Raw genomic sequence first — 15,749 nt, 5'->3', positions numbered from 1 at the left:
CTGGAAATGGTTTAAAAGGGAGAAATTTGTCGAAAAGGAGGCGAAGGCGATTGAATGGGCTAAAAATCGGACAGGCTGTCCAGGGAAAAAAAAAGGGGGGGGTGGAAAAGGGACAAAAGGGGTGCAACACGAGGACTTCACAGGGGGTCACCCATCCTAGTACTACTCTCGCCCAAGCACGCTTAACGGCGGAGTTCTGATGGGATCCGGTGCATTAGTGCTGGTACGATCGCACCCGAAGATTAACCGCGACTTTATTCTTTTAAGCAGTAGACGGGAAAAAAAATGAAATTGAATGGAACAGGATAAACTGGAAATGGTTTAAAAGGGAGAAATTTGTCGAAAAGGAGGCGAAGGCGATTGAATGGGCTAAAAATCGGACATGCTGTCCGGGGGAAAAAAAAGGGGGGGGGGTGGAAAAAGGGGTGCAACACGAGGACTTCCCAGGGGGTCACCCATCCTAGTACTACTCTCGCCCAAGCACGCTTAACTGCGTAGTTCTGATGGGATACGGTGCATTAGTGCTGGTATGATCACACCCAAAGATTAACCGCGACTTTATTGTTTTAAGCAGTAGACGGGAAAAAAAAATGAAATTGAATGGAACAGGATAATCTGGAAATGGTTTAAAAGGGAGAAATTTGTCGAAAAGGAGAAGGCAATTGAAAGGGCTAAAAATCGGACAGGCTGTCCGGGAAAAAAAAAAAAGGGGGGTGGAAAAAGGGACAAAAGGGGGCAACACGTGGACTTCCCAGGGGATCACCCATCCTAATACTACTCTCGCCCAAGCACGCTTAACTGCGGAGTTCTGATGGGATCCGTTGCATTAGTGCTGGTATGATCGCACCAGAAGATTAACCGCGACTTTATTGTTTTAAGCAGTAGACGGGAAAAAAAATGAAATTGAATGGAACATGGGAATCTGCAAATGGTTTAAAAGGGAGAAATTTGTCGAAAAGGAGGCGAAGGCGATTGATTGGGCTAAAAATCGGAAAGGCTGTCCGGGAAAAAAAAAAACGAAAGGGGGGGCGGTGGAAAAAGGGACAAAAGGGGTGCAACACGAGGACTTCCCGGGGGGTCACCCATCCTAGTACAACTCTCGCCCAAGCACACTTAACTGCGGAGTTCTGAAGGGATCCGGTGCATTAGTGCTGGTATGATCGCAACCGAAGATTAATCGCGATTTTTTTGTTTTAAGCAGTAGACGGGAAAAAAAATGAAATTGAATGGAACAGGATAATCTGGAAATGGTTTAAAAGGGAGAAATTTGTCGAAAAGGAGGCGAAGGTGATTGAATGGGCTAAAAATCGGACAGGCTGTCCGGGGAAAAAAAAAAGGGGGGGTGGAAAAAGGGGTGCAACACGAGGACTTCCCAGGGGGTCACCCATCCTAGTACTACCCTCGCCCAAGCACGCTTAACTGCGAAGTTCTGATGGGATCCGGTGCATTAGTGCTGGTATGATCACACCCGAAGATTAACCGCGACTTTATTATTTTAAGCAGTAGACGGGAAAAAAAATGAAATTGAATGGAACAGGAAAATCTGCAAATGGTTTAAAAGGGAGAAATTTGTCGAAAAGGAGGCGAAGACGATTGAATGGTCTAAAAATCGGACAGGCTGTCCGGGGAAAAAAAAAAGGGGGGTGGAAAAAGGGACAAAAGGGGTGCAACACGAGAACTTCCCAGGGGGTCACCCATCCTAGTACTACTCTCGCCCGACCACGCTTAACTGCGGAGTTCTGATGGCATCCGGTGCATTAGTGCTGGTATGATCGCACCCGAAGATTAACCGCGACTTTATTGTTTTAACCAGTAGACGGGAAAAAAAATGAAATTGAATGGAACAGGATAATCTAGAAATGGTTTAAAAGGGAGAACTTTGTCGAAAAGGTGGCGATGGCGATTGAATGGCTAAAAATCGGACAGGCTGTCCGGGGGAAAAAAAAGGGGGGGGGGTGGAAAAGGGACAAAAGGGGTGCAACACAAGGACTTCCCAGGGGGTCACCCATCCTAGTACTACTCTCGCCCAAGCACGCTTAACGGCGGAGTTCTGATGGGATCCGGAGCGTTAGTGCTGGTATGATCGCACCCGAAGATTAACCGCGACTTTATTGTTTTAAGCAGTAGACGGAAAAAAAATGAAATTGAATGGAACGGGATAATCTGGAAATGGTTTAAAAGGAAGAAATTTGTCGAAAAGGAGGCGAAGGCGATTGAATGTGCTAAAAATCGGACAGGCTGTCCGGGGAAAAAAAAAAACGGGGGGGGGGGGTAGAAAAAGGGACAAAAGGGGGCAACACGAGGACTTCCCAGGGCGTCACCCATCCTAATACTACTCTCGCCCAAGCACGCTTAACTGCGGAGTTCTGATGGGATCCGTTGCATTAGTGCTGGTATGATCGCACCAGAAGATTAACCGCGACTTTATTGTTTTAAGCAATGGACGGGAAAAAAAATGAAATTGAATGGAACATGGTAATCTGGAAATCGTTTAAAAGGGAGAAATTTGTCGAAAAGGAGGCGAAGGCGATTGAATTGGCTAAAAATCGGACAGGCTGTCCGGGAAAAAAAAAAGAAAAAGGGGGGGAGGTGGAAAAAGGGACAATAGGGGTGCAACACGAGGACTTCCCGGGGGGTCTGCCATCCTAGTACTACTCTCGCCCAGGCACGCGTAACTGTGGAGTTCTGATGGGATCCGGTGCATTAGTGCTGGTATGATCGCACCCGAAGATTAATCGCGATTTTATTGTTTTAAGCAGTAGACGAGAAAAGAAATGACATTGAATAGAACCGGATAATCTGGAAATGGTTTAAAAGGGAGAAATTTGTCGAAAAGGAGGCTAAGGCGATTGAATGGGCTAAAAATCGGACAGGCTGTCCGGGGAAAAAAAAAACGGGGGGGGGGGAGTGGAAAAATGGACAAAAGGGGTGCAAAACGAGGACTTCCCAGGGGGTCACCCATCCCAGTACTACTCTCGCCCAAGCACGCTTAACTACGTAGTACTGATGGGATCCGGTGCATTAGTGCTGGTATGATCGCACCCGAAGATTAACCGCGACTTTTTTATTTTAAGCAGTAGACAGGGAAAAAAATGAAATTGAAAGGAACAGGATAATCTGGAAATGGTTTAAAAGGGAGAAATTTGTCGAAAAGGAGGCGAAGGCGATTGAATGGGCTAAAAATCGAACAGGCTGTCTGGGAAAAAAAAAGGGGGGGGTGTAAAATGGGACCAAAGGGGTGCAACACGAGGACTTCCCAGGGGGTCACCCATCCTAGGACTACTCTCGCCCAAGTACGCTTAACTTCGGAGTTCTGGTGGGATCCGGTGCACTAGTGCCGGTATGATCGCACCCGAAGATTAACCGCGACTTTATTGTTTTAAGCAGTAGACGGGAAAAAAAATGAAATTGAATGGAACAGGATAATTTGGAAATGGTTTAAACGGGAGAAATTTGTCGAAAAGCAGGCGAAGGCGATTGAATGGGCTAAAAATCGGACAGGCTGTCCGGGGAAAAAAAAAAAGGGGGGGGGGGGTGTGGAAAAAGGGAGAAAAGGGGTGCAATACGAGGACTTCCCAGGGGTTCACCGATCCTAGTACTACTCTCACCCAAGCACGCTTAACTGCGGTGTTCTGATGGGATCCGGTGCATTAGTGCTGGTATGATCGTACCCGAAGATTAATCGCGACTTTATTGTTTTAAGCAGTAGACGGGAAAAAAATGAAATTGAATGGAACAGGATAATCTGAAATGGTTTAAAAGGGAGTAATTTGTCGAAAAGGAGGCGAAGCCGATTGAATGGGCTAAAAATAGGAGAGGCTGTACGGGGAAAAAAAAAAAGGCGTGGTGGAAAAAGGGTCAAAAGGGGTGCAACACGAGGACTTCCCAGGGGGTCACCCATCCTAGTACTACTCTCGCCCAAGTATGCTTAACTGCGGGGTTCTGATGGGATCCAGTGCAGTAGTGCTGGTATGATTGCACCTGAAGATTAACCGCGACTTTATTGTTTTAAGCAGTAGACGGGAAAAAAAATAAAATTGAATGGAACAGGATAATCTGGAAATGGTTTAGAATGGAAAAATTTGTCGAAAAAGAGGCGAAGGCGATTGAATGGGCTAAAAATCGGAACGGCTGTCCGGGGAAAAAAAAAATGGGGGGGGTGTAGGGTAAAATGGACAAAAGGAGTGCAACACGAGGACTTCCCAGGGGGTCACCCATCCCAGTACTACTCTCGCCCAAGCACGCTTAACTGGGGAGTACTGATGGGATCCAGTGCATTAGTGCTGGTATGATCGCACCCGAAGATTAACCGCGACTTTATTATTTTAAGCAGTAGACGGGAAAAAAAAATGAAATTGAAAGGAACAAGATAATCTGGGAATGCTTTAAAAGGGAGAAATTTGTCGAAAAGGAGGCGAAGGCGATTGAATGGGCTAAAAATCGGACAGGCTGTCCGGGAAAAAAAAAATGGGGGGGGTGGAAAAAGGGACCAAAGGGGTGCAACACGAGGACTTCCCAGGGGGTTACCCATCCTAGGACTACTCTCGCCCAAGCACGCTTAACTGCGGAGTTCTGATGGGATCCGGTGCACTAGTGCTGGTATGATCACACCCGAAGATTAACCGCGACTTTATTGTTTTAAGCAGTAGACGGGAAAAAAAATGAAATTGAATAGAACAGGATAATTTGGAAATGGTTTAAACGGGAGAAATTTGTCGAAAAGGAGGCGAAGGCGATTGAATGGGCTAAAAATCGGACAGGCTGTCCGGGGAAAAAAAAAAAATAGGGGGGGGGGGTGTGGTAAAAGGGGCAAAAGGGGTGCAACATGAGGACTTCCCAGGGGTTCACCGATCCTAGTACTACTCTCACCCAAGCACGCTTAACTGCGGAGTTCTGATGGGATCCGGTGCATTAGTGCTGGTATGATCGTACCCGAAGATTAATCGCGACTTTATTGTTTTCAGCAGTAGACGGGAAAAAAATGAAATTGAATGGAGTAGGATAATCTGGAAATGGTTGAAAAGGGAGCAATTTGTCGAAAAGGAGGCGAAGGCGATTGAATGGGCTAAAAATCGGACAGGCTGTCCGGGGGAAAAAAAAAAAGGAGGGGTGGAAAAAGGGACAAAAGGGGTGCAACACGAGGACTTCCCAGGGGGTCACCCATCCTAGGACTACTCTCGCCCTAGCACGATTAACTGCGGAGTTCTGATGGTATCCGGTCCATTAGTGCAGGTACGATTGCACCCGATGTTTAACCGCGACTTTATTGTTTTAAGCAGTAGATGGGAAGAAAAATGAAATTGAATGGAACATGACAATCTGGAAATGGTTTAAAACGGAGAAATTTGTCGAAAATGAGGCGAAGGCGATTGAATGGGCTAAAAATCGGACAGGCTGTCCGGGGAAAAATAAAAAAAGGGGGGGGGGAACAAGGGACAAAAGGGGTGCAACCCGAGGACTTCCCAGGGGGGCACCCATCCTAGTACTACTCTCGCCCAAGGACGCTTAACTGCGGAGTTCTGATGGGATCCGGTGCAATAGTGCTGGTATGATCGCACCCGAAGATTAACCGCGACTTTATTGTTTTAAGCAGTAGACCGGGAAAAAAATGAAATTGAATGGAACATGATAATCAAGAAATGGTTTAAAAGGGAGAAATTTGTCAAAAAGGGGGCGAAGGCGATTGAATGGGCTAAAAATCGGACAGGCTGTCTGGGGAAAAAAAATAAATAAAGGGGGGGGTCGAAAAAGGGACAAAAGGGGTGCAACACGAGGACTTCCCAGGGGGTCACCCATCCTAGTACTACTCTCGCCCAAGTACGCTTGACTGCGGACTTCTGATGGGATCCGGTGCAGTTGTGCTGGTATGATCGCACCCGATGATTACCCGCGACTTTATTTTTTTAATCAGTAGACGGGAAAAAAATGAAATTGAATGGAACAGGATAATCTGGAAATGGTTTAAAAGGGAGAAATTTGTCGAAAAGGCGACCAAGGCGATTGAATGGGCTAAAATTCGGACAGGCTGTCCGGGGAAAAAAAAAAAGGGGGGGTGTGGAAAAAGGGCAAAAGGGGTGCAACACGAGGACTTCCCAGGGGTTCACCGATCCTAGTACTACTCTCGCCCAAGCACGCTTAACTGCGGAGTTCTGATGGAATCCGGTGCATTTAGTGCTGGTATGATCGTACCCGAAGATTAATCGCGACTTTATTGTTTTCAGCAGTAGACGGGAAAAAAATGAAATTGAATGGAACCGGATAATCTGAAATCGTTTAAAATGTAGTAATTTGTCTAAAAGGAGGCGAAGGCGATTGAATGGGCTAAAAATAGGAGAGGCTGTCAGGGGAAAAAAAAAGGGGGGTGGAAAAAGGGACAAAAGGGGTGCAACACGAGGACTTCCCAGGGGGTCACCCATCCTAGTACTACTCTCGCCCAACCACGCTTAACTGCGGGGTTCTGATGGGATCCAGTGCAGTAGTGCTGGTATGATCGCACCCGAAGATTAACCGCGACTTTATTATTTTATGCAGTAGACGGGAAAAAAAATAAAACTGAATGGAACAGGATAATCTGGAAATGATTTAGAATGGAGAAATTTCTCGAAAAGGAGGCGAAGGCGATTGAATGGGCTAAAAATCGGACAGGCTGTCCGGGGAAAAAAAAAAGGGGGGGGGGAGTGGAAAAATGGACAAAAGGAGTGCAACACGAGGACTTCCCAGGGGGTCAGCCATCCCAGTACTACTCTCGTCTAAGCACGCTTAACTGCGGAGTACTGATGGGATCCGGTACATTAGTGCTGGTATGATCGCACCCGAAGATTAACCGCGACTTTATTATTTTAAGCAGTAGACGGGAAAAAAATGAAATTGAATGGAACAGGATAATCTGGAAATGGTTTAAAAGGGAGAAATTTGTCGAAAAGGAGGCGAAGGCGATTGAATGGCCTAAAAATCGGACAGGCTGTCCGGGAAAAAAAAAAGGGGGGGGTGGAAAAAGGGACCAAAGGGGTGCAACACGAGGACTTCCCAGGGGGTCACCCAACCTAGGACTACTCTCGCCCAAGCACGCTTAACTGCGGAGTTCTGAAGGGATCCGGTGCATTAGTGCTGGTATGATCGTACCTGAAGATTAATCGCGACTTTATTGTTTTCAGCAATAGACGGGAAAAAAATGAAATTGAATGGAACAGGATAATCTGGAAATGGTTTAAAGGGGAGAAATTTGTCGAAAAGGAGGCGAAGGCGATTGAATGGGCTAAAAATCGGACAGGATGTCCGGGGAAAAAAAAAAAACGGGGGGGGGGGTGGAAAAAGGGACAAAAGGGGTGCAACACGAGGACTTCCCAGGGGGTCACCCATCCCAGTACTACTCTCGCCCAAGCACGCTTAACTGCGGAGTAATGATGGGATCCGGTGCATTAGTGCTGGTATGATCGCACCCGAAGATTAACCGCGACTTTATTGTTTTAAGTAGTAGACGGGAAAAAAAATGAAATTGAATGGAACAGGATAATCTGGAAATGGTTTAAGAGGGAGAAATTTGTCGAAAAGGAGGCGAAGGCGATTGAATGGGCTAAAAATCGGACAGGCAGTCCGGGAAAAAAAAAAGTGGGGGGGTGGAAAAAGGGAGAAAAGGGGTGCAACACGAGGACTTCCCAGGGGGTCACCCATCCTAGGACTACTCTCGCCCAAGCACGCTTAACTGCGGAGTTCTGATGGTATCCAGTGCATTAGTGCTGGTATGATCGCACCAGAAGATTAACCGCGACTTTATTATTTTAAGCAGTTGACGGGAAAAAAAAGGAAATTGAATGGAATAGGATAATCTGGAAATGGTTTAAAAAGGAGAAATTTGTCGAAAAGGACGGGAAGGCGATTGAATGGGCTAAAAATCGGACAGGCTGTCCGGAAAAAAAAAAAGGGGGGGGTGGAAAAAGGGACCAAAGGGGTGCAACACGAGGACTTCCCAAGGGGTCACCCATCCTAGGACTACTCTCGCCCAACACGCTTAACTGCGGAGTTCTGATGGGATCCGGTGCACTAGTGCTGGTATGATCGCACCCGAAGATTAACCGCGACTTTATTGTTTTAAGCAGTAGACGGGAAAAAATATGAAATTGAATGGAACAGGATAATTTGGAAATGGTTTAAAAGGGAGAAATTTGTCGAAAAGGAGGCGAAGGCGATTGAATGGGCTAAAAATCGGACAGGCTGTCCGGGGAAACAAAAAAAAAAGGGGGGGGGGTGTGGAAAAAGGGGCAAAAGGGGTGCAACACGAGGACTTCCCAGGGGTTCACCGATCCTAGTACTACTCTCGCCCAAGCACGCTTAACTGCGGAGTTCCGATCGGATCCGGTGCATTAGTGCTGGTATGATCGTACCCGAAGATTAATCGCGACTTTATTGTTTTCAGCAATAGACGGGAAAAAAATGAAATTGAATGGAACAGGATAATCTAGAAATGGTTTCAAAGGGAGTAATTTGTCGAAAAGGAGGCGAAGGCGATTGAATGGGCTAAAAATCGGACAGGCTGTCCGGGGAAAAAAAAAAGGGGGGGGTGGAAAAAGGGACAAATGGGGTGCAACACGAGGACTTCCCAGGGGGTCACCCATCCTAGTACTACTCTCGCCCAACCACGCTTAACTGCGGAGTTCTGATGGGATCCAGTGCAATAATGCTGGTATGATCGCACCCGAAGATTAACCGCGACTTTATTGTTTTAAGCAGTAGACGGGAAAAAAATGAAATTGAATGGAACAGGATAATCTGGAAATGGTTTAGGACGGAGAAATTTGTCGAAAATGAGGCGACGGCGCTTGAATGGGTTAAAAATCGGACAGGCAGTCCGGGAAAAAAAAAAGTGGGGGGGTGGAAAAAGGGAGAAAAGGGGTGCAACACGAGGACTTCCCAGGGGGTCACCCATCCTAGGACTACTCTCGTCCAAGCACGCTTAACTGCGGAGTTCTGATGGTATCCGGTGCATTAGTGCTGGTATGATCGCACTAGAAGATTAACCGCGGCTTTATTATTTTAAGCAGTTGACGGGAAAAAAAATGAAATTGAATGGAACAGGATAATCTGGAAATGGTTTAAAAGGGAGAAATTTGTCGAAAAGAAGGCGAAGGCGATTGAATGGGCTAAAAATCGGACAGGCTGTCCGGGAAAAAAAAAAAAAGGGGGGGTGGAAAAAGGGACCAAAGGGGTGCAACACGGGGACTTTCCAGGGGGTCACCCATCCTAGTACAACTCTCGCCCAAGCACGCTTAGCTGCGGAGTTCTGATGGGATCCGGTGCACTAGTGCTGGTATGATCGCACCCGAAGATTAACCGCGACTTTATTGTTTTAAGCAGTAGACGGGAAAAAAAATGAAATTGAATGGAACAGGATAATTTGGAAATGTTTTAAAAGGGAGAAATTTGTCGAAAAGGAGGCGAAGGCGATTGAATGGGCTAAAAATCGGACAGGCTGTCCGGGGAAAAAAAAAAGGGGGGGGGTGTTGAAAAAGGGGCAAAAGGGGTGCAACACGAGGACTTCCCAGTGGTTCACCGATCCTAGTACTACTCTCCCCCAAGCACGCTTAACTGCGGAGTTCTGATGGGATCCGGTGCATTAGTGCTGGTATGATCGTACCCGAAGATTAATCGCGACTTTATTGTTTTCAGCAATAGACGGGAAAAAAATGAAATTGAATGGAACAGGATAATCTGGAAATGGTTTAGAAGGAAGAAATTTGTCGAAAAGGAGGCGAAGGCCATTGAATGGGCTAAAAATCGGACAGGCTGTCCGGGGGAAAAAAAAAAGGTGGGGGAGTGGAAAAATAGACAAAAGGGGTGCAACACGAGGACTTCCCAGGGGGTCACCCATCCCAGTACTACACTCGCCCAAGCACTCTTAACTGCGGAGTACTGATGGGATCCGGTGCATTAGTGCTGGTATGATCGCACCCGAAGATTAACCGCGACTTTATTGTTTTAAGCAGTAGACGGGAAAAAAAATGAAATTGAATGGAACAGGATAATCTGGAAATGGTTTAAGAGGGAGAAATTTGTCGAAAAGGAGGCGAAGGCGATTGAATGGGCTAAAAATCGGACAGGCTGTCCGGGAAAAAAAAAAGTGGGGGGGGGTGGAAAAAGGGACAAAAGGGGTGCAACACGAGGACTTCCCGGGGGTCACCCATCCTAGGACTACTCTCGCCCAAGCACGCTTAACTGCGGAGTTCTGATGGGATCCGGTACATTAGTGCTGGAATGATCGCACCCGAAGATTAGCCGCGACTTTACTGTTTTAAGCAATAGACGGGAAAAAAAATGAAATTGAATGGAACAGGATAATCTGGAAATGGTTTAAAAGGGAGAAATTTTTCGAAAAGGAGGCGAAGGCGATTGAATGGGCTAAAAATCGGACAGGCTGTCCAGGGAAAAAAAAAATCGGGGGGGGTGGAAAAAGGGACAAAAGGGGTGCAACACGAGGACTTCACAGGGGGTCACCATCCAATACTACTCCCGCCCAAGCACGCTTAACTGCGGAGTTCTGTTGGGATCCGGTGCGTTATTGCTGGTATGATCCCACCCGAAGATTAACCGCGACGTTATTGTTTTAAGTAGTAGACGGGAAAAAAAATGAAATTGAATGAAACAGGATAATCTGGAAATGGTTTAAAAGGGAAAAATTTGTCGAAAACGAGGCGAAGGCGATTGAATGGGCTAAAAATCGGACATGCTGTCTGGGGAAAAAAAAAAAGAGGGGGTGGAGAAAGGGACAAAAGGGGTGCAACACGAGGACTTCCCAAGGGGTCACCCATCCCAATACTACTCTCGCCCAAGCACGCTTAACTGCGGAGTTCTGATGGGATCCGATGCATTAGTGCTGGTATGATTGCACCCGAAGATTAGCTGCGACTTTATTGTTTTAAGCAGTAGACGGGGAAAAAAATGAAATTGAATGGAACAGGATAATCTGGAAATGGTTCAAAAGGGAGAAATTTGTCGAAAAGGAGGCGAAGGCAATTGAATGGGCTAAAAATCGGACAGGCTGTCCAGGGAAAAAAAAAAAACGGGGGGGTTGGAATTAGGGACAAAAGGGGTGCAACACGAGGACTTCCCAGGGGGTCACCCATCCTAGTACAACTCTCGCCCTAGCATGCTTAACTGCGGCGTTCTGATGGGATCTGGTGCATTAGTGCTGGCATGATCGCACCCGAAGATTAACCGCGACTTTATTGTTTTAAGTAGTAGACGGGAAAAAAAATGAAATTGAATGGAACAGGATAATTTGGAAATGGTTTTAAAGGGAGAAATTTGTCGAAAAGGAGGCGAAGGTGATTGAATGGGCTAAAAATCGGACAGGCTGGCCGGGGAAAAAAAAAAAAGGGGGTGGAAAAAGGGACAAAAGGGGTGCAACACGAGGACTTCCCAGGGGGTCACTCATCCCAGTACTACTCTTGCCCAAGCACGCTTAACTGCGCAGTTCTGTTGGGATCCGGTGCATTAGTGCTGGTATGATCCCACCCGAAGATTAACCGCGACTTTATTGTTTTAAGTAGTAGACAGGAAAAAAAAAATTGAATGAAACAGGATAATCTGGAAATGGTTTAAAAGGGAGAAATTTGTCGAAAAGGAGGCGAAGGTGATTGAATGGGCTAAAAATCGGACAGGCTGTCCGGGGAAAAAAAAAAAAAAAGGAGGGGGTGGAAAAAGGGACAAAAGGGGTGCAACACGAGGACTTCCCAGGGTGTCACCCATCCTAGTACAACTCTCGCCGTACCACGCTAAACTGCGGAGTTCTGATGGGATCCGGTGCATTAGTGCTGGCAAGATCGCACCCGAAGATTAACCGCGACTTTATTGTTTTAAGCAGTAGACGGGAAAAAAAATGAAATTGAATGAACAGGAAAATTTGAAATGGTTTAAAAGGGAGAAATTTGTCGAAAAGGAGGTGGAGGTGATTGAATGGGCTAAAAATCGGACAGGCTTTCCCGGAAAAAAAAAATGGGGGGTGGAAAAAGGGACAAAAGGGGTGCAACACGAGGACGTCCCAGGGGGTCACCCATCCTAGTACTACTCTCGCCCAAGCACGCTTAGCTCCGGAGTTCTGATGGGATCCGGTGCATTAGTGCTGGTATGATCGCACCCGAAGATTAACCGCGACTTTATTGTTTTACGCAGTAGATGGGAAAAAAATGAAATTGAAGGGAACAGGATAATCTGGAAATGGTTTAAAATGGAGAAATTTGTCGAAATGGAGGCGAAGGCGATTGAATGGGCTAAAAATCGGACAGGCTGTCCGGGGAAAAAAAAAAAAGGGGGGGGGGGGGTTGGAAAAAGGGACAAAAGGGAGGCAACACGAGGACTTCCCAGGGGGTCACCCATCCTAGTACAACTCTCGCCCTAGCACGCTTAACAGCGGAGTTCTGATGGGATCCGGTGCATTAGTGCTGGCATGATCGCACTCGAAGATTAACCGCGACTTTATTGTCTTAAGCCGTAGGCGGAAAAAAAAAATGAAATTGAATGGAACAGGATAATCTGGAAATTGTTTAAAAGGGAGAAATTTGTCGAAAACGAGGCGAAGGCGATTGATTGGGCTAAAAATCGGACAGGCTGTCTGGGGAAAAAAAAGGGGGGGTGGAAAAAGGGACAAAAGGGGTGCAACACGAGGACTTCCCAGGGGGTCACTCATCCCAGTACTACTCTCGCCCAAGCACGCTTAACTGCGGAGTTCTGATGGGATCCGGTGCATTAGTGCTGGTATGATCACACCCGAAGATTAACCACGACTTTATTGTTTTAAGTAGTAGACGGGAAAAAAAATGAAATTGAATGAAACAGGATAATCGTGAAATGGTTTAAAAGGGAGAAATTTGTCGAAAACGAGGCGAAGGCGATTGAATGTGCTAAAAATCGGACAGGCTGTCCGGGAAAAAAAAAAGGGGGGTGGAAAAAGGGACAAAAGGGGTGCAACACGAGGACTTCCCAGGGGGTCACCCATCCTAGTACTACTCTCGCCCAAGCACGCTTAACTGCGGAGTTCTGGTGGGATCCGGTGCATTAGTGCTGGTATGATCGCACCCGAAGATTAACCGCGACTTTATTGTTTTAAGCAGTAGACGGGAAAAAAAATGAAATTGAAGGGAACAGGAAAATCTGGAAATGGTTTAAAATGGAGAAATTTGTCGAAAAGGAGGCGAAGGCGATTGAATGGGCTAAAAATCGGACAAGCTGTCCGGGGAAAAAAAAAAGGGGGGGGGGTTGGAAAAAGGGACAAAAGGGGGGCAACACAAGGACTTCACAGGGGGTCACCCATCCTAGTACAACTCTCGCCCTAGCACGCTTAACTGCGGAGTTCTGATGGGATCCGGTGCATTAGTGCTGGCATGATCGCACTCGAAGATTAACCGCGACTTTATTGTTTTAAGCCGTAGGCGGAAAAAAAAATGAAATTGAATGGAACAGGATAATCTGGAAATTGTTTAAAAGGGAGAAATTTGTCGAAAAGGAGGCGAAGGCGATTGAATGGGCTAAAAATCGGATAGGCTGTCCGGGAAAAAAAAATGGGGGGGTGGAAAAAGGGACAAAAGGGGTGCAACACGAGGACATCCCAGGGGGTCACCCATCCTAGTACTACTCTCGCCCAAGCACGCTTAGCTCCGGAGTTCTGATCGGATCCGGTGCATTAGTGCTGGTATGATCGCACCCGAAGATTAACCGCGACTTTATTGTTTTACGCAGTAGATGGGAAAAAAAATGAAATTGAATGGAACATGATAATCTGGAAATGGTTTAAAAGGGAGAAATTTGTCGAAAAGGAGGCGAAGTCGAGTGAATGGGCTAAAAATCGAACAGGCTGTCCGGGGAAAAAAAAAAAAAGGGGGTTGGTGGCAAAAGTGACAAAAAGGGTGCAACACGAGTTCTTCCTAGGGGGTCACCCATCCTAGTACTACTCTCGCCCATGCACGGTTAACTGCGTAGTTCTAATGGGATCTGGTGCATTAGTGCTGGTATGATCGCACCTGAAGATTAACCGCGACTTTATTGTTTTAACCAGTAGACGGAAAAAAAAATGAAATTGAATGGAACAGGATAATTTGGAAATGGTTTAAAAGGGAGAAATTTGTCGAAAAGGAGGGGAAGGCGATTGAATGGGCTAAAAATCGGACAGGCTGTCCGGGGAAAAAAAAAAAAGGGGGGGGGGGTTGGAAAAAGGGGGGCAACACGAGGACTTCCCAGGGGGTCACCCATCCTAGTACTACTCTCGCCCAAGCACGCTTAACTGCAGAGTTCTGATGGGATCCAGTGCATTAGTGCCGGTATGATCGCACCCGAAGATTAACCGCGACTTTATTGTTTTAAGTAGTAGACGGGAAAAAAAATGAAATTGAATGGAATAGGATAATCTGGAAAGGGTTTAAAAGGGAGAAATTTGTCGAAAATGAGGCGCAGGCGATTGAATGGGCTAAAAATCGGACAGGCTGTCCGAGAAAAAAAAAAAAGGGGGGTAGGGAAAATGGGACAAAAGGGGTGCAACACGAGGACTTCCCAAGGGGTCACCCATCCAAGTACTACTCTCGCCCAAGCACGCTTAACTGCGGAGTTCTGATGGGATCCGGTGCATTAGTGCTGGTATGATCGCACCCGAAGATTAAACGCGACTTTATTGTTGTAAGCAGTAGACGGGAAAAAAAAGGAAATTGAATGGAACAGGATAATCTGGAAATGGTTTAAAAAGGAGAAATTTGTCGAAAAGGAGGCGAAGGCGATTGAATGGGCTAAAAAACGGACAGGCTGTCCGGGGTAAAAAAAAAGGGTGGGGTGGAAAAAGCGACAAAAGGTGTGCAACACGAGGACTTCCCAGGGGGTCACCCATCTTAGTACTACTCTCACCCAAGCACGCTTAACTGCGTAGTTCTGATGGGATCCGGTGCATTAGTGCTGATATGATCGCACCCGAAGATTAACCGCGACTTTATTTTTTTAAGCAGTAGACGGGAAAAAAAAGAAATGGAATGGAATAGGATAATCTGGAAATGGTTTACAAGGGAGAAATTTGTCGAAAATGAGGCGAAAGCGATTGAATGGGCTAAAAATCGGACAGGCTGTCCTGGGAAAAAAAAAAGGGGGGGGTGGAAAAAGGGACAAAAGGGGGGCAACACGAGGACTTCCCAGGGGGTCACCCATCCGAGTAATACTCACACCCAAGAACGCTTAACTGCGGAGTTCTGATGGGATCCGGTGCATTAGTGCTGGTATGATCGCACCCGATGATTAACCGCGACTCTATTGTTTTAAGCAGTAGACGGGAAAAAAAATGAAATTGAATGGAACAGGATAATCTGGAAATGGTTTAAAAGGTAGAAATTTGTCGAAAAGGAGGCGAAGGCGATTAAATGGGCTAAAAATCGGACAGGCTGTCCGGGGAAAAAAAAAAGGGGGGGGAAAGGGACAAAAGGGGTGCAACACGATGACTTCCCAGGGGGTCACCCATCCTAGTACTACTCTCGCCCAAGCACGCTTAACTGCGGAGTTCTGATGGGATCCGGTGCATTAGTGCTGGTATGATCGCAACCGAAGATTAACCGCGACTTCATTGTTTTAAGCAGTAGACGGGAAAAAAGTGAAATGGAATGGAACAGGATAATCTGGAAATGGTCTAAAAGGGAGAAATTTGTCGAAAATGAGGCGAAGGCGATTGAAAGGGCTAAAAATCGGACAGGCTGTCCTGGGAAAAAAAAAAAGGGGGGGGTCGGAAAAAG

At 46.5% G+C, this 15,749-nt stretch overlaps 48 non-coding genes and 2 pseudogenes across 48 annotated transcripts; all 50 read right to left on the bottom strand.

Annotated features, from left to right (window-relative positions):
• Window positions 1-118: 118 nt before the first annotated feature.
• On the bottom strand, window positions 119-237 carry LOC145810695 (5S ribosomal RNA). Its single transcript, XR_014354253.1, has one exon. It is a non-coding gene; the product is annotated as a 5S ribosomal RNA (ribosomal RNA).
• Window positions 238-422: 185 nt separating this feature from the next.
• LOC145809929 (5S ribosomal RNA) lies at window positions 423-541 on the bottom strand. Its single transcript, XR_014353496.1, has one exon. It is a non-coding gene; the product is annotated as a 5S ribosomal RNA (ribosomal RNA).
• Window positions 542-730: 189 nt separating this feature from the next.
• Window positions 731-849, bottom strand: LOC145811833 (5S ribosomal RNA). Its single transcript, XR_014355364.1, has one exon. It is a non-coding gene; the product is annotated as a 5S ribosomal RNA (ribosomal RNA).
• Window positions 850-1,049: 200 nt separating this feature from the next.
• Window positions 1,050-1,168, bottom strand: LOC145811172 (5S ribosomal RNA). The gene has a single exon (XR_014354721.1). It is a non-coding gene; the product is annotated as a 5S ribosomal RNA (ribosomal RNA).
• Window positions 1,169-1,351: 183 nt separating this feature from the next.
• LOC145809827 (5S ribosomal RNA) lies at window positions 1,352-1,470 on the bottom strand. Its single transcript, XR_014353394.1, has one exon. It is a non-coding gene; the product is annotated as a 5S ribosomal RNA (ribosomal RNA).
• A 191-nt stretch (window positions 1,471-1,661) lies between these two features.
• Window positions 1,662-1,780, bottom strand: LOC145811523 (5S ribosomal RNA). The gene has a single exon (XR_014355063.1). It is a non-coding gene; the product is annotated as a 5S ribosomal RNA (ribosomal RNA).
• Window positions 1,781-1,972: 192 nt separating this feature from the next.
• LOC145810440 (5S ribosomal RNA) lies at window positions 1,973-2,091 on the bottom strand. The gene has a single exon (XR_014354008.1). It is a non-coding gene; the product is annotated as a 5S ribosomal RNA (ribosomal RNA).
• A 197-nt stretch (window positions 2,092-2,288) lies between these two features.
• On the bottom strand, window positions 2,289-2,407 carry LOC145812030 (5S ribosomal RNA). Its single transcript, XR_014355557.1, has one exon. It is a non-coding gene; the product is annotated as a 5S ribosomal RNA (ribosomal RNA).
• A 200-nt stretch (window positions 2,408-2,607) lies between these two features.
• LOC145811678 (5S ribosomal RNA) lies at window positions 2,608-2,726 on the bottom strand. Its single transcript, XR_014355213.1, has one exon. It is a non-coding gene; the product is annotated as a 5S ribosomal RNA (ribosomal RNA).
• A 199-nt stretch (window positions 2,727-2,925) lies between these two features.
• On the bottom strand, window positions 2,926-3,044 carry LOC145811469 (5S ribosomal RNA). The gene has a single exon (XR_014355009.1). It is a non-coding gene; the product is annotated as a 5S ribosomal RNA (ribosomal RNA).
• Window positions 3,045-3,235: 191 nt separating this feature from the next.
• LOC145811451 (5S ribosomal RNA) lies at window positions 3,236-3,354 on the bottom strand. The gene has a single exon (XR_014354992.1). It is a non-coding gene; the product is annotated as a 5S ribosomal RNA (ribosomal RNA).
• A 200-nt stretch (window positions 3,355-3,554) lies between these two features.
• On the bottom strand, window positions 3,555-3,673 carry LOC145812299 (5S ribosomal RNA). The gene has a single exon (XR_014355836.1). It is a non-coding gene; the product is annotated as a 5S ribosomal RNA (ribosomal RNA).
• Window positions 3,674-3,864: 191 nt separating this feature from the next.
• On the bottom strand, window positions 3,865-3,983 carry LOC145812055 (5S ribosomal RNA). Its single transcript, XR_014355580.1, has one exon. It is a non-coding gene; the product is annotated as a 5S ribosomal RNA (ribosomal RNA).
• Window positions 3,984-4,181: 198 nt separating this feature from the next.
• On the bottom strand, window positions 4,182-4,300 carry LOC145810914 (5S ribosomal RNA). Its single transcript, XR_014354466.1, has one exon. It is a non-coding gene; the product is annotated as a 5S ribosomal RNA (ribosomal RNA).
• A 194-nt stretch (window positions 4,301-4,494) lies between these two features.
• Window positions 4,495-4,613, bottom strand: LOC145811020 (5S ribosomal RNA). The gene has a single exon (XR_014354570.1). It is a non-coding gene; the product is annotated as a 5S ribosomal RNA (ribosomal RNA).
• A 202-nt stretch (window positions 4,614-4,815) lies between these two features.
• Window positions 4,816-4,934, bottom strand: LOC145812018 (5S ribosomal RNA). The gene has a single exon (XR_014355545.1). It is a non-coding gene; the product is annotated as a 5S ribosomal RNA (ribosomal RNA).
• A 193-nt stretch (window positions 4,935-5,127) lies between these two features.
• Window positions 5,128-5,246, bottom strand: LOC145812230 (5S ribosomal RNA). The gene has a single exon (XR_014355757.1). It is a non-coding gene; the product is annotated as a 5S ribosomal RNA (ribosomal RNA).
• Window positions 5,247-5,441: 195 nt separating this feature from the next.
• Window positions 5,442-5,560, bottom strand: LOC145811302 (5S ribosomal RNA). Its single transcript, XR_014354846.1, has one exon. It is a non-coding gene; the product is annotated as a 5S ribosomal RNA (ribosomal RNA).
• A 199-nt stretch (window positions 5,561-5,759) lies between these two features.
• Window positions 5,760-5,878, bottom strand: LOC145811671 (5S ribosomal RNA). Its single transcript, XR_014355206.1, has one exon. It is a non-coding gene; the product is annotated as a 5S ribosomal RNA (ribosomal RNA).
• A 193-nt stretch (window positions 5,879-6,071) lies between these two features.
• LOC145812267 (5S ribosomal RNA) lies at window positions 6,072-6,191 on the bottom strand. The gene has a single exon (XR_014355801.1). It is a non-coding gene; the product is annotated as a 5S ribosomal RNA (ribosomal RNA).
• Window positions 6,192-6,379: 188 nt separating this feature from the next.
• On the bottom strand, window positions 6,380-6,498 carry LOC145811706 (5S ribosomal RNA). Its single transcript, XR_014355241.1, has one exon. It is a non-coding gene; the product is annotated as a 5S ribosomal RNA (ribosomal RNA).
• Window positions 6,499-6,695: 197 nt separating this feature from the next.
• On the bottom strand, window positions 6,696-6,814 carry LOC145811882 (5S ribosomal RNA). The gene has a single exon (XR_014355414.1). It is a non-coding gene; the product is annotated as a 5S ribosomal RNA (ribosomal RNA).
• Window positions 6,815-7,005: 191 nt separating this feature from the next.
• LOC145811850 (5S ribosomal RNA) lies at window positions 7,006-7,124 on the bottom strand. Its single transcript, XR_014355381.1, has one exon. It is a non-coding gene; the product is annotated as a 5S ribosomal RNA (ribosomal RNA).
• Window positions 7,125-7,322: 198 nt separating this feature from the next.
• Window positions 7,323-7,441, bottom strand: LOC145811204 (5S ribosomal RNA). Its single transcript, XR_014354751.1, has one exon. It is a non-coding gene; the product is annotated as a 5S ribosomal RNA (ribosomal RNA).
• A 193-nt stretch (window positions 7,442-7,634) lies between these two features.
• Window positions 7,635-7,753, bottom strand: LOC145811739 (5S ribosomal RNA). The gene has a single exon (XR_014355272.1). It is a non-coding gene; the product is annotated as a 5S ribosomal RNA (ribosomal RNA).
• A 192-nt stretch (window positions 7,754-7,945) lies between these two features.
• LOC145811884 (5S ribosomal RNA) lies at window positions 7,946-8,063 on the bottom strand. The gene has a single exon (XR_014355416.1). It is a non-coding gene; the product is annotated as a 5S ribosomal RNA (ribosomal RNA).
• Window positions 8,064-8,264: 201 nt separating this feature from the next.
• LOC145812246 (5S ribosomal RNA) lies at window positions 8,265-8,383 on the bottom strand. Its single transcript, XR_014355776.1, has one exon. It is a non-coding gene; the product is annotated as a 5S ribosomal RNA (ribosomal RNA).
• Window positions 8,384-8,575: 192 nt separating this feature from the next.
• Window positions 8,576-8,694, bottom strand: LOC145811220 (5S ribosomal RNA). The gene has a single exon (XR_014354766.1). It is a non-coding gene; the product is annotated as a 5S ribosomal RNA (ribosomal RNA).
• Window positions 8,695-8,886: 192 nt separating this feature from the next.
• On the bottom strand, window positions 8,887-9,005 carry LOC145811969 (5S ribosomal RNA). Its single transcript, XR_014355497.1, has one exon. It is a non-coding gene; the product is annotated as a 5S ribosomal RNA (ribosomal RNA).
• A 194-nt stretch (window positions 9,006-9,199) lies between these two features.
• LOC145811050 (5S ribosomal RNA) lies at window positions 9,200-9,318 on the bottom strand. Its single transcript, XR_014354600.1, has one exon. It is a non-coding gene; the product is annotated as a 5S ribosomal RNA (ribosomal RNA).
• A 196-nt stretch (window positions 9,319-9,514) lies between these two features.
• Window positions 9,515-9,633, bottom strand: LOC145812304 (5S ribosomal RNA). Its single transcript, XR_014355841.1, has one exon. It is a non-coding gene; the product is annotated as a 5S ribosomal RNA (ribosomal RNA).
• A 195-nt stretch (window positions 9,634-9,828) lies between these two features.
• Window positions 9,829-9,947, bottom strand: LOC145810011 (5S ribosomal RNA). The gene has a single exon (XR_014353578.1). It is a non-coding gene; the product is annotated as a 5S ribosomal RNA (ribosomal RNA).
• Window positions 9,948-10,142: 195 nt separating this feature from the next.
• On the bottom strand, window positions 10,143-10,260 carry LOC145811702 (5S ribosomal RNA). The gene has a single exon (XR_014355237.1). It is a non-coding gene; the product is annotated as a 5S ribosomal RNA (ribosomal RNA).
• Window positions 10,261-10,455: 195 nt separating this feature from the next.
• LOC145812340 (5S ribosomal RNA) lies at window positions 10,456-10,572 on the bottom strand (annotated as a pseudogene).
• A 193-nt stretch (window positions 10,573-10,765) lies between these two features.
• On the bottom strand, window positions 10,766-10,884 carry LOC145810678 (5S ribosomal RNA). The gene has a single exon (XR_014354237.1). It is a non-coding gene; the product is annotated as a 5S ribosomal RNA (ribosomal RNA).
• A 196-nt stretch (window positions 10,885-11,080) lies between these two features.
• Window positions 11,081-11,199, bottom strand: LOC145811874 (5S ribosomal RNA). Its single transcript, XR_014355407.1, has one exon. It is a non-coding gene; the product is annotated as a 5S ribosomal RNA (ribosomal RNA).
• A 192-nt stretch (window positions 11,200-11,391) lies between these two features.
• On the bottom strand, window positions 11,392-11,510 carry LOC145812215 (5S ribosomal RNA). Its single transcript, XR_014355741.1, has one exon. It is a non-coding gene; the product is annotated as a 5S ribosomal RNA (ribosomal RNA).
• A 195-nt stretch (window positions 11,511-11,705) lies between these two features.
• LOC145812360 (5S ribosomal RNA) lies at window positions 11,706-11,824 on the bottom strand (annotated as a pseudogene).
• Window positions 11,825-12,013: 189 nt separating this feature from the next.
• LOC145810634 (5S ribosomal RNA) lies at window positions 12,014-12,132 on the bottom strand. Its single transcript, XR_014354195.1, has one exon. It is a non-coding gene; the product is annotated as a 5S ribosomal RNA (ribosomal RNA).
• Window positions 12,133-12,332: 200 nt separating this feature from the next.
• LOC145811781 (5S ribosomal RNA) lies at window positions 12,333-12,451 on the bottom strand. The gene has a single exon (XR_014355314.1). It is a non-coding gene; the product is annotated as a 5S ribosomal RNA (ribosomal RNA).
• A 191-nt stretch (window positions 12,452-12,642) lies between these two features.
• Window positions 12,643-12,761, bottom strand: LOC145810486 (5S ribosomal RNA). The gene has a single exon (XR_014354053.1). It is a non-coding gene; the product is annotated as a 5S ribosomal RNA (ribosomal RNA).
• A 190-nt stretch (window positions 12,762-12,951) lies between these two features.
• Window positions 12,952-13,070, bottom strand: LOC145809744 (5S ribosomal RNA). Its single transcript, XR_014353306.1, has one exon. It is a non-coding gene; the product is annotated as a 5S ribosomal RNA (ribosomal RNA).
• Window positions 13,071-13,266: 196 nt separating this feature from the next.
• LOC145811674 (5S ribosomal RNA) lies at window positions 13,267-13,385 on the bottom strand. Its single transcript, XR_014355209.1, has one exon. It is a non-coding gene; the product is annotated as a 5S ribosomal RNA (ribosomal RNA).
• Window positions 13,386-13,576: 191 nt separating this feature from the next.
• Window positions 13,577-13,695, bottom strand: LOC145811352 (5S ribosomal RNA). The gene has a single exon (XR_014354895.1). It is a non-coding gene; the product is annotated as a 5S ribosomal RNA (ribosomal RNA).
• A 197-nt stretch (window positions 13,696-13,892) lies between these two features.
• LOC145812190 (5S ribosomal RNA) lies at window positions 13,893-14,011 on the bottom strand. Its single transcript, XR_014355716.1, has one exon. It is a non-coding gene; the product is annotated as a 5S ribosomal RNA (ribosomal RNA).
• Window positions 14,012-14,201: 190 nt separating this feature from the next.
• On the bottom strand, window positions 14,202-14,320 carry LOC145810758 (5S ribosomal RNA). The gene has a single exon (XR_014354314.1). It is a non-coding gene; the product is annotated as a 5S ribosomal RNA (ribosomal RNA).
• A 194-nt stretch (window positions 14,321-14,514) lies between these two features.
• Window positions 14,515-14,633, bottom strand: LOC145809124 (5S ribosomal RNA). Its single transcript, XR_014352618.1, has one exon. It is a non-coding gene; the product is annotated as a 5S ribosomal RNA (ribosomal RNA).
• Window positions 14,634-14,826: 193 nt separating this feature from the next.
• Window positions 14,827-14,945, bottom strand: LOC145811806 (5S ribosomal RNA). The gene has a single exon (XR_014355338.1). It is a non-coding gene; the product is annotated as a 5S ribosomal RNA (ribosomal RNA).
• Window positions 14,946-15,137: 192 nt separating this feature from the next.
• Window positions 15,138-15,256, bottom strand: LOC145811897 (5S ribosomal RNA). The gene has a single exon (XR_014355428.1). It is a non-coding gene; the product is annotated as a 5S ribosomal RNA (ribosomal RNA).
• Window positions 15,257-15,444: 188 nt separating this feature from the next.
• LOC145810720 (5S ribosomal RNA) lies at window positions 15,445-15,563 on the bottom strand. The gene has a single exon (XR_014354277.1). It is a non-coding gene; the product is annotated as a 5S ribosomal RNA (ribosomal RNA).
• Window positions 15,564-15,749: the final 186 nt, after the last annotated feature.

The sequence above is a fragment of the Camellia sinensis genome, chromosome 14, assembly GCF_055761805.1.
Source record: "Camellia sinensis isolate YWXY chromosome 14, ASM5576180v1, whole genome shotgun sequence".
In the NCBI taxonomy this organism is placed as follows: Eukaryota; Viridiplantae; Streptophyta; class Magnoliopsida; order Ericales; family Theaceae; genus Camellia; species Camellia sinensis.
This window is presented reverse-complemented; position numbering and strand designations above follow the sequence as displayed.